Genomic DNA, 10,521 nt, shown 5'->3' on the forward strand with positions numbered 1-10,521 from the left:
ATAGGAAGTGCCCGACGCACAACACGGAAGAAGCCGTCACGGATGGACGTGTATCGAGGTTGCTGCCCAGTCAATAAAGGTGCTTGCAGAGGCTAAGTGTTCGTGTGCTAAATTCCGCGGGACGGAAGCGGCTCCGGACACATAGTGAATTCAAGAGCAGTCGGAACTGGATAGTGAAACCCTGTCTCACAAACCATATCAGCAGTTAAATTTTTCAGCCCCCCTCTCATTGCCCGATTGCCTCATGAACAAAATGTCTATGGTGGCAGGGATGGATTCATGAGTGTTAGACCTATTTTGAAAATATTGCTTTGAAAAACATTTTCATTTGTTCAACAGTCAGCTAAAATTCAGCTAAATTTTCTGGATAATGAATATTTCTGAAGAATTTCTATTGCTTTTGTGAGCTGTTATTGTTTTTTGCTGGGTTTTTGTTTGTTTTGCTTTGTTTTCTGCTTGGCATATCTGGGTGGCTTGGATCCCCACAGCCAGGAGTGCTCAGGACTTTGAAGTGTGGACCAGCAGATGTTTTACAGCACTGCTCTTCCTATTTTGTGTGCAAAGCAAGTAAAAATTCTTAAAAGTTCTATACTGTGAAGTTCTTTCTTAGAAAATTGAAGCTCTAACCTTCTGTAGTTGTTAATTTCACCTTCTTGTTGGAGTCAAAGACAGTGTTGTCTGTCCTGATGATAATCATGTTACTTACAATTATAGCTGGCTGTCTCACATCTATTGGCTTGGGTTGAATTCTCAGTAAAGATGAAAAGTCTGCTCTGCATGACCTGAAGTTGCAGAATGCAGTGCATCTGACTATGAGGAATGGCCAGCGCTGCCCATGGTCTTTCTCCCTACCATCAGGGTCTCCTCAGAATGACTTCCAACAAAACTCTGCAGCCCTCAGTAAGATTCTCATTGCCTGGTTCAGCTGGCTTTGTCCCATCAGGGCACATGTATCTTTGTAGCACCGTTTGTGAGCCCCTTCTGGGAGCCCAAAGTACTCTGGAGCCTCTTTTCCCCAATTGCTCTGAGATGCAGCAGCTGAAGAAATGTTTCTTTTTCTCTCCTCATCCCAATCTTCTTGGGAACCCCAGAAGAGATTTACATACATGGCTAAGCATGCAACATACCATTCCACATATTATAGAATTCCTGCTTTTTAAAGGTGGCAAAGTCTTATACAGACTCAATGCAATCCCAATAAAACTACCATCAACATACCTCACAGATCTAGAGAAATCACCCCTAAAATTCTTCTGGAATCAGAAGAGACCTAAAATAATGAAGGATAATCTAAACCTTAAAGGCAGGGAAGGAGGCATCACAATGTCTGACTTGAAATTATACTACAAAGCTACTGTAATAAAATCAACATGGTACTGGAATAAAAATAGATCTGAAGGTCAATGGAATAGACTAGAAGATACAACCACAACTACCAACACAATCAATCAAATTATCTTTGATAAAGGCACCCAACATGTTAAATGGAAAAATGACAGTTTCTTTTAATAAATGGTGCTGGAAAACTGGCTCTCCTTAATGTCAAAAATTAAAACTAGTTGCATGCCTATCACCATATACTAAATTAAAATTTTAATGGGTCAATGATCTGAATACCAAAACAGAAACACTGAATATGTTGGAAGACAAAGTAGATAAACATTTTGAAGACATAGTGGTAGGTAGAATTCATTAACAGGCCTCAAACCGCACAGGAAATACTAACCAGAATAAATAACTGGCATCACCCCTTATTAAAAAGTTTCTGCATGTCAAAAGAAATCTCCAGCATAGTGAAAAGAAAACCCACAAATTGGGAAATATCTTAGTGAACTGTCCCTCAGACAAAGGACTTCTGTCTAAACATATAAAAATTAAAAAAAAATCAGATCCTGAAACTCATGGACCCAATCCAAAAGTGGGCATCTGAGATGAATACACAGTTCTCAGATGAAGAAATACAAATTACAAATAAATGCATGAAAAAATGTTCATCATCGTTAGTTATTAGAGAAATGCAAATTAAAAGAACACTGAGATTCCATCTCCCTCCTGAAAGAATGGCCAGGGTGAAGAAAACTGCCAACAACAAATGCTGGAGAGGGAGCGGGGACAAAGGAACTCTCTTGCACTGTTGGTGGGAGTATAGACTGGTGCACCCCCTATGGAGGTCAGTCAGGAGATTCCTCAAAAATCTTTGATTGGAGGTCCCATTTGACCCTGCTATTCCACTTCTGGGCATATTCCCAGAGGAACTGAAAGCATAATACCATGGTGATATATGTGCACCCATGTTATAGCAGCAGAACTTGTAACAGTTAGATTTTGGAAACAACCTATGTGTCCATCAATTGAGGATTGGCTAAATGATGTATTTTTATGCAATGTGGTACTGCTCAGCTATAAAGAATGATCTCACTGAGATATTTAGTAATAAAAGGGCACAACTTGAGACCATACTCATAAATTAAATAAATCAAACTTACAAGTATAAATACCATATAGTCTCCCTAGTGTAAGAAATAGTAAGAGTACATCAGAGTTTAGGGTCATCATACTTCCCCATTACATTGTTTGAAGCCTTATAATGATCACAGCTGTAATGCGTTTTTCCTGTTTTTTTGATTTTATTATCTGTGATGGTATGAGCAGCTAATTTGAGGGAAACGAGTATTGTAATAGTCAGTACTGATACAATATCATGTTACTCTGAAGTCCTACCATGCTCTTGCTCTTTTGTTTCCATCAGCTCTATCGTGCTGTACCTCACTGGAGTATATTATGTGTGAAAGTATAAAAAATTTCCTATGTAAAATGACATAATATAGTAGCCATTGTTTGTTTTCTGTTATTTGGTTCTGAAAACCCTGTAATACTCTCATCCTCTTGAATGTTTTTATACTGTTTTGTTATGTTTGATACTATTGTATATAAAGTTATACTCAACTATTTCAAAGAAAGAAACATTGTGGTAGTTACTGTTAGTTATGGGTTGTCTTCTGGTGAAATACTGTTTTGCTTACATTGTTCTCTTCTAATCTGCCCTGTTATGTCCTGTTTTGTCTTAAATCTCTTCAAAATAAAAAAAAAGAGATTGCATTTTGGTCTTTTGTTTTGTCATTTTCCTGTATTTCCATATTTCAAGTGTGGTTCCAAGGCTTCCCCTAGGCCTATTGCAAATCATCTCCTCTGTCTTGGCCTCCTGGGACTGAATGGAGGTTGCTGAGTGTGGTGGTCCAGTCAGGCCCACAGGACGTCCTGTTCCACTGAAGTGTTCCAGGAATCTGGGTAGGCACCTAACCACTGTAGATGATGGTCCAAAGCTCTCCCCAGGCCATGACCAATGTGTTGCAACTCACTTCATGTGCTCTCAACTCCCCTGATTAAAGAGGGTCACTGGGTGTAATCTAGTCTGGCTGCAAAACCTCCCAAGCCTAGTTTAGTGTGGTGGAAGCTGAGCGGGTCCTTGACCACTGGGAGCAATGATCTTAAACTGTACTGGGGCCTGGGATGGTGTGCAGGAACTCATCCCTCCCCCCCCAGTAGCTCAGTTCCCCGGATTGAAAGAGGAAATCTCTGGGCCTGGCTCAGGCAGCTCTGAAACATGCAGAGGCCAGTCTAGTGTGGCGGGAAGCTGGGCAGGTCCTTGACCACTGGGAGCGATCATCTTAAATTCTCTTGGGGCTTGGGATGGTGAGCAGGACCTCACCCTTGCCAGAAGCCTAGTTCCCTTCTCCAAAAGCACAGTTCCCCAGATTGAAAGAAGCTTAAGTTTCCTTTTAGTGTCACATCATCATTATTTAAAAATAACATTCTTACTTTTCTCCTCATAAGGAGCAATTGTCTACTGCAGGAATAAATGTTTCAGGTTAGAATTTAAATTATTCCTATTCCTCTGCACATGGTCTGAGACCTTCCAGCTCTCTCTTCTCCTTGGCCCCCACAAGAGACCTGGTCCTCAAGCTCAGCCCAACACCATCAGGAGGTCTGTGTTCAGGAAGAGGAAGAGGGGCAGCCAGATGTGACTTAGAGCAGCATCCAGGTCCTTCACTGAGCTCTTTCTGTTCATGTTATGTGGCTGAAATTAATTTATGTAGTTTTACATTAGGAGTTTTTAAAGTAAACTTAACTGTTCTTTAATTTAGTCTCTATCTCTCTCTCTCCCTCCCCCGCTCTGTCTCTCTAATACAAATGTGCAGGTTTCAGACAACCAACCAGACAACATCTCCTGAAATCCACACCATAGTTGAACCTAGGGTGCTGGGCAAGAAAGGTACCAGCTTGCCTCCCTGGTAAGCAGTCATGAGCCCAGTGACACATGGGCTGAGAATCAAACATCTTTCCCACTCTCCATTATCAAATGGGAGCCAGGTGTCTGCTCATCTCTTGGGAGGATGACCATATGCAATATAGCAAATATGGGGAATTTCCTTCTACCATCTCTCTGAAGGCAAATATTGTTATCACTGTTTTGCTTTGTTCTGATTAATTGCTCTATTCAATACTCTGTTTTGATAGATTTTATTATGTTTCATACTAGGTTTGACTTTGCTATACCTGATTGAAAGAACAACTATTGTGAAGATAACGAGATATACTGTGGTAGCTACTACTGTCATCTGGGTATCCTGCTGTGAAATTCAATACCAACTTCACAGCATTGTCTTGATTGGCTTTGTTCTGCTGTATTTTACTACCTTCAATAATACTCCTGTACCTTATTACCTTCAATAATACTGCTGTATTTTACTACCTTAAATAATAGTGTATTTTACTACCTTCAATAATACTGCTGTATTTCAATACCTTCAATAATACTGCAGTATTTTACTATGTTAAATAATAATAAAATTATATATATATATATATATATATATGTATACATACACACACACTTCCAAGTTTCAAGTTACCATTAAAACTTAAAATATTCTTTTATATCTAGTTTAAAAATTGTAGAGTTTTCACCTTATATATCAGTAAAATAAGGCTTAATGTTTAAGGTAAAATGTTCCTATTTAATAATATTCATTTTTTTTCCTAACCTGGTTCACCTATTTCTGTGTTTATACTTTTTGAATCTTGTATCTGTTCATTTTATATTCATTAGTTACACATCATTTAATAAATTTTAATAAAAGTGTCAAATATATGTACATCGTAATTAATATTATTCATTTTATCATTGCACTCTGTGAAGCAAGTTTTTACTGAAGAGTACAAGATTATTTGAAACACACATCTGCACACACGAACACTTCTTTTTGAAAGCTCAGCAGAAGTTATGTCTTCACCCATAGATGTCACACATTTTCTTCAGTTGTGTCCATGGAAATCATGGTCAATATCATCCAAGGAAACAAAATATCTCTACTTCCTCACCCAGCTCTGCACCTCGCCTGGGCCATCATTAGCACTGCTGTGTCTGGTTTTAGGGATGAGAATTCCTGCTTCTCATGGTGTTCCAGGTACACCTGTTGTTTTCAACCCTAGGTAAGGTCATCCTCCAGAACACGACATCTCCTGAAATGTAGCTGGGTCCACATTACTCAAGGAAATTTCATTTTCCTGGAGATCTTTGAAATGTCTAAAATTTGTATTTAGTTTTGTAGGAGATATTTGAGTGATTCCTCTTGAATGCAGAACAATTGCTGCAACAATGATTTTATTGAGGATTACTTCCATATGCTGATATGTACAGATCTGACAATGGAATTTCCTTCTGTCTTCAATTGGATCTACCCTTTGCAAATTAGACCAGCCGAGGTTCTGGTGTGTAACTCTAGAGCCATCAGACAGTCTCCTGTTTCCTTGCATAGTGCTCTCTGTAAAAGATACGAGCACAGTGGATGGCAGAGCCAGTCAGCTCCAGGAATGCCAACTGGGATGAGCCTGAAAATAAACAGGCTCTGAGTCTCAGGGCACAAAAGTTTGCAGATGACAAGTGGGAGAAAGAACCTTCAAAAACAATTCTACTTAATTGGATTATGCAGAAAGATTCTTCTGTGTGTCATTCTCCATGCAGTTTGCAAAGATGCTTTTCTTCCTAACTGGCTAGTCAGCTCAAGTTACGTAGGTCTTATCATACTCACTGTTACTCATCCTCAAGCTACCTCCTCCTTCACAAGATAATAAATTCTAGAACAGTTATGGGATCCAGGCTTTTGTCCATACATCCTCACAAGGATTGTTTAGAACTCCTTGGACGTCCTTAACTTTGAATGTGTCTTGATGTCTTTACGCTCTCTGTGAGTTGCATTGGAGGTGATACATTGAAATTAACTTGCTAGGATTCCAATAATGCCTCAGTGGGATTAAAAATATAACTTTTTGGATTGTGAGGAAGACTGGAAAAAGGACTGAAATATTTGGATTACAATATTCAGTATTTGGGGTTACAGTATTTGATGCTCAGTGTAGACAGAATACACATCCATTACATCAGAACTATAGATCATCAGCCAGGAGACAACTTGCTGAATACTGTATGATGAATTTGCTTAGAATTAGTTTCTAAACTTAACTTTTATGTATAATGATCATATTTTGCTTACATATGCTTTGATTAAACTTGGTTTTTGCCTAAGGGATTCCAAACCCTAAGACATCATTCAGATAAACACAAGAACAAGTATACTAGATTTTTTCAGATTCCTTATACTGGGACCCACCAGATTCAGTCTTCAGAAAAGTTTCTATGATGCATATCAAGCCCTTAACTAGCTATATCCAATGGGCCATAAATGACTCTGAAGCTGGTCTCTCTCTCCTAAATAAAAAAGATAAAATCAGTAAAACAAGCCATCCTCCAAACTCAGAAGCCATGATATAGGAGGTACTTAGTGTAGAAGGTACTTATGCAGTTGTAAAAATTCAATGCTTACATTCCTGATCTTTCTGCTAATGTCTAAGTAGCTGTTCAAGATATAAGATGACAACTCAGTGATATATAAGATTGTAAAATTCCCTGGACTTTGTCATTGTAGAAAATCATTACTAGTCCTTTTGATGAAAATCCTTGTTCAACGTACTCATAATTACCCTAAGAATTGTATTATTTAGACAATGCATACATAATTCTTTCTTTTTTGACTTCTCCAGACTTAAAGCTGTATACCTAATCAAGATAAAAATATTTGGTATATATAGTGGTCATTAGATAAAACTCTGCAGAGTATCTCTGACAGCTGATCAACTATGAACCCCCTCAGCCTTTAGAAGCCAGATCCATCATTGCCCATTACTCCCTCATGGCAGTTTGTGCTGCGTCCTCAGAGGACGGCTTGTTATAGGCAGCTCAATTAGATAGAAATACTATAGACAGTCATACAGGTCTAGGCTTTCAAAGGATCCAGTGTAGAAGCCCAGATACCTTGTACCTAAGGTAGAGGCAGACGCCTCCCAATGTGGGCTAGGTATAAAAAAATGATCAAACACATACACCCACATCCTAAGGACTTATATTGCACATATGCCTCTGCCACTCTCTGATTCCAGGAGACACCATCCCAATGCCCTATAAGAAGAGTCAATGCTCTATGTTCCTGCCTGCTTACTATAAATTGTTTCCCCTTTTGTCCCTAACTTAATAAATTTTACCTGATAGTTAATGTTATTGGTTGATCACAGTTCTGTCCCACTTCATGCCCACCCTGTGTGTTCCCATGTTTTCCCCTCCTTGGCTCTGCCTCACTTTGTTGTTTTGCTATATAGAAGTCCCTAGAAAAGACAAAGTCTCTGGCCACCCACTCAGAACCACTTCTTTCTCTCAGAAAGAAGCTTTCTTTCTCTGTATAAATATATTCTGCTCTTAATGTACATTGTTCCTAAAATTCATTCATCAATTTTAGACAACATGAACGCATACTGGATATGTAGTAGGTTGGGAATTTTTTTTCTCCTCATATCAAGATGATGTGGGTAAAATAGTTAAAAGAACATGGATTCTCATGTCTCAATGAATTGAGAGGGCCCTGGGCTCAAGTTCAAGGAACTGTCCCAGCCCAACTGTGACACAGCAACACACAGAATTCATGACTTGTGTGGTCACAGGGTCAAGTTCCCCTAGGATTAATCTGTCTCAAAAGTAGACAAACAGCACTCATGGCAGTGGAGATGACATTGGCCCCTTTTCTCTCCCTGCTGAAGCGGTCACATGAAAAGTGACTCCTTCATCCAACATTTGCTCCTCTTCATACTGAAGGTCAGAACGTGTAGTTTTCATGCTCAGTGTCTCCCTGTGAGGAGGGATGGAGCTGTGCTCAGCACTCTATCTTGACTCACTCCAGAATCCTCACCCCACTTTCCTGACTCAGAGATGAATTAATAAGGCTGTCATCTCACACAGGAATTCTTTACGGAGATTTAATTAAAGGCATTGGGGGAATCATTCCTCTGTGTTGACCTCAGGTAACCTCTGAAGCATTTGCTGTGAAATTCAGTAGCAAGGTATCGTGAGGGTTCTTGCTGCATCTTAATGGAAAGCCTTTAAATCCACCAATAGTAAACAAGAGCTGGGTTCCTCTGGTTGGATGACAGTACTCTAAAGACCAGTGTGGTCCTCATCACAGCTAAATCCTTTCACCCGAAGGCTCTATGCTCTGCTCTGAGATTCATATGCAGCACTGTTTTCCACCATGAAGGGAGTGGACAGCTTCAGATGTCTTCAAGCAAGTCACTTTTCTACAGCACAAATGTGTGAGTAAAAATAATTAGCATTTCACAGAGGCTAGAAATTAAACTACACAAATGTAAACATTAATATGTGGGAAGAAGATTCTCAGAAACCCATGAATATACATATATCGAATGCATTTCACAAACACAAAAGAAATACAATCAGATGAATTTATGAAAGTCTACAAAACTTATGATAAACTTTAGAAAATTTTTGCACACTTCATTGAGAAACCAACAATGTGTTATCCATTTCAAAATCTTGGTTTCCTCCAGTTACTAAATGAGCAAATACAGAATAGAGAATGCAAATTGATTTGAGCAATAACCCTGAAATGGATGTGAATAGATGCACATAGAATGTGAACCAATGCAGTGTGTTACGCACAAGTGCTGTGTGCACCTCACAGTCCTGTTATCTTTGGTACCTGTGTGATGGTTTTCATATTCCTAGAGTTTTCTTTCATCTGCAGACACAACCAGCTGCCTGACCAGCTCTTCACCTCCGTGTCCTGTCCAGGAGTAGGAGGTTTGGGCGTTGAACAATGGACTGCAGGAACAATCACTGAGTTCTTAGAAAGCTCAGCCAGCATCCTCTACCAAGAGGCAAACACAAAAATTTGTCCATCCTCTGTCTCCTTCTGATCTTCATGAGCAAGACTGCATTGCAGATACAAATGTTTTTCAAGCTACCAGATAAGTTCATATTGCACATTGCTTTGAAGTGTTTCATTTCTCAATACTTAAGATGTTATCAGAGATTTGTAAAGTTAGTCTAGAAGAACATAGTATAATTCTGGTTCCTCCTCTTTCTGGTGATTTCTCCCATATGTGAGTCTAGGAAAATTCAGACAGAAGAATGTGAAGATTCTGCCTCTGGTCTCAGGGTTTGACCTGTTCTCTCACTGTTCCATTGCAGCTACTGCTGCAAGAGACCGTACCGGAGCCCATGGCTCCCTTTCAGTCCCTGTCTCTGAGCCTCACATTCTGTATTTGGCGCAGCTCTGGGACATTGCTCCTAGAGCTGGATCCTTCAGCTGCCAGGTAGGAAACTGAGTGGATGTAGCAGGATGGTAACACTGGAGGTACAATTGGTCAATAATCTCTGACAAGTCAGTATTTCTAAAACCAAGAAAAAGTTCTCTGAGTAACTGTCCTCAATGTCCGTGGAAAATTCAACCATATTGCAATGTGCAATACGTTTTCTGAGGGTATTTAAATGTGAGCCCAGGTACAAAGCTATGTACAAGCAGGTGCCGACCAGCAGAGGGCGCTCAGGATCAGCAGCAGGTGCACAGGACCAAGAAAAGGAATCTGGTGCACTGGAACTGTGGTGAAAGCTCTGCACCAGCACAGTGTCCTCGGGATCTTCAGGGAATCAGGAGCGACTCCATAGGTGGTGCAGAGAAGGAAAGTCCAGACTTAGGGCTTCACAACGTTTAGTGTCAGTGTTTCCCCTCTATGTCTTAGGCTCACACACACTGCAGAGAGCATACAGTTCACTGGTGAGGTCTCCAGAGTGCAGAGAATGAAAGGCATTTTTGGTGTTGACAGAATATATTTACCCCTGTGTATATTTACCCTTTATGTGAGCTCCTATGGGAGGGCTGCCAAAACCTGCATATTCTAGAAAAAGTACAGTGAATCTGAGGAACATAGATGCTTGGGAATACACAGGTCTCATGATTATCATGAAAAAGTAGACTGCTATTTTTGTCACTATGAGAGGGAACTGTCACATACAGTAATAAACAGGAAGGAAGTTTTACGGAAAAATGACTGGAGAATTCATGAGTAGATACATTAGGTATCTTCAGAATGGGCATGGTTTTGTGAATAGTTAAT

Source organism: Cavia porcellus, unplaced genomic scaffold (genome assembly GCF_034190915.1).
Source record: "Cavia porcellus strain 051 isolate PalLab524CR breed Dunkin Hartley unplaced genomic scaffold, mCavPor4.1 scaffold_8, whole genome shotgun sequence".
NCBI lineage: Eukaryota > Metazoa > Chordata > Mammalia > Rodentia > Caviidae > Cavia > Cavia porcellus.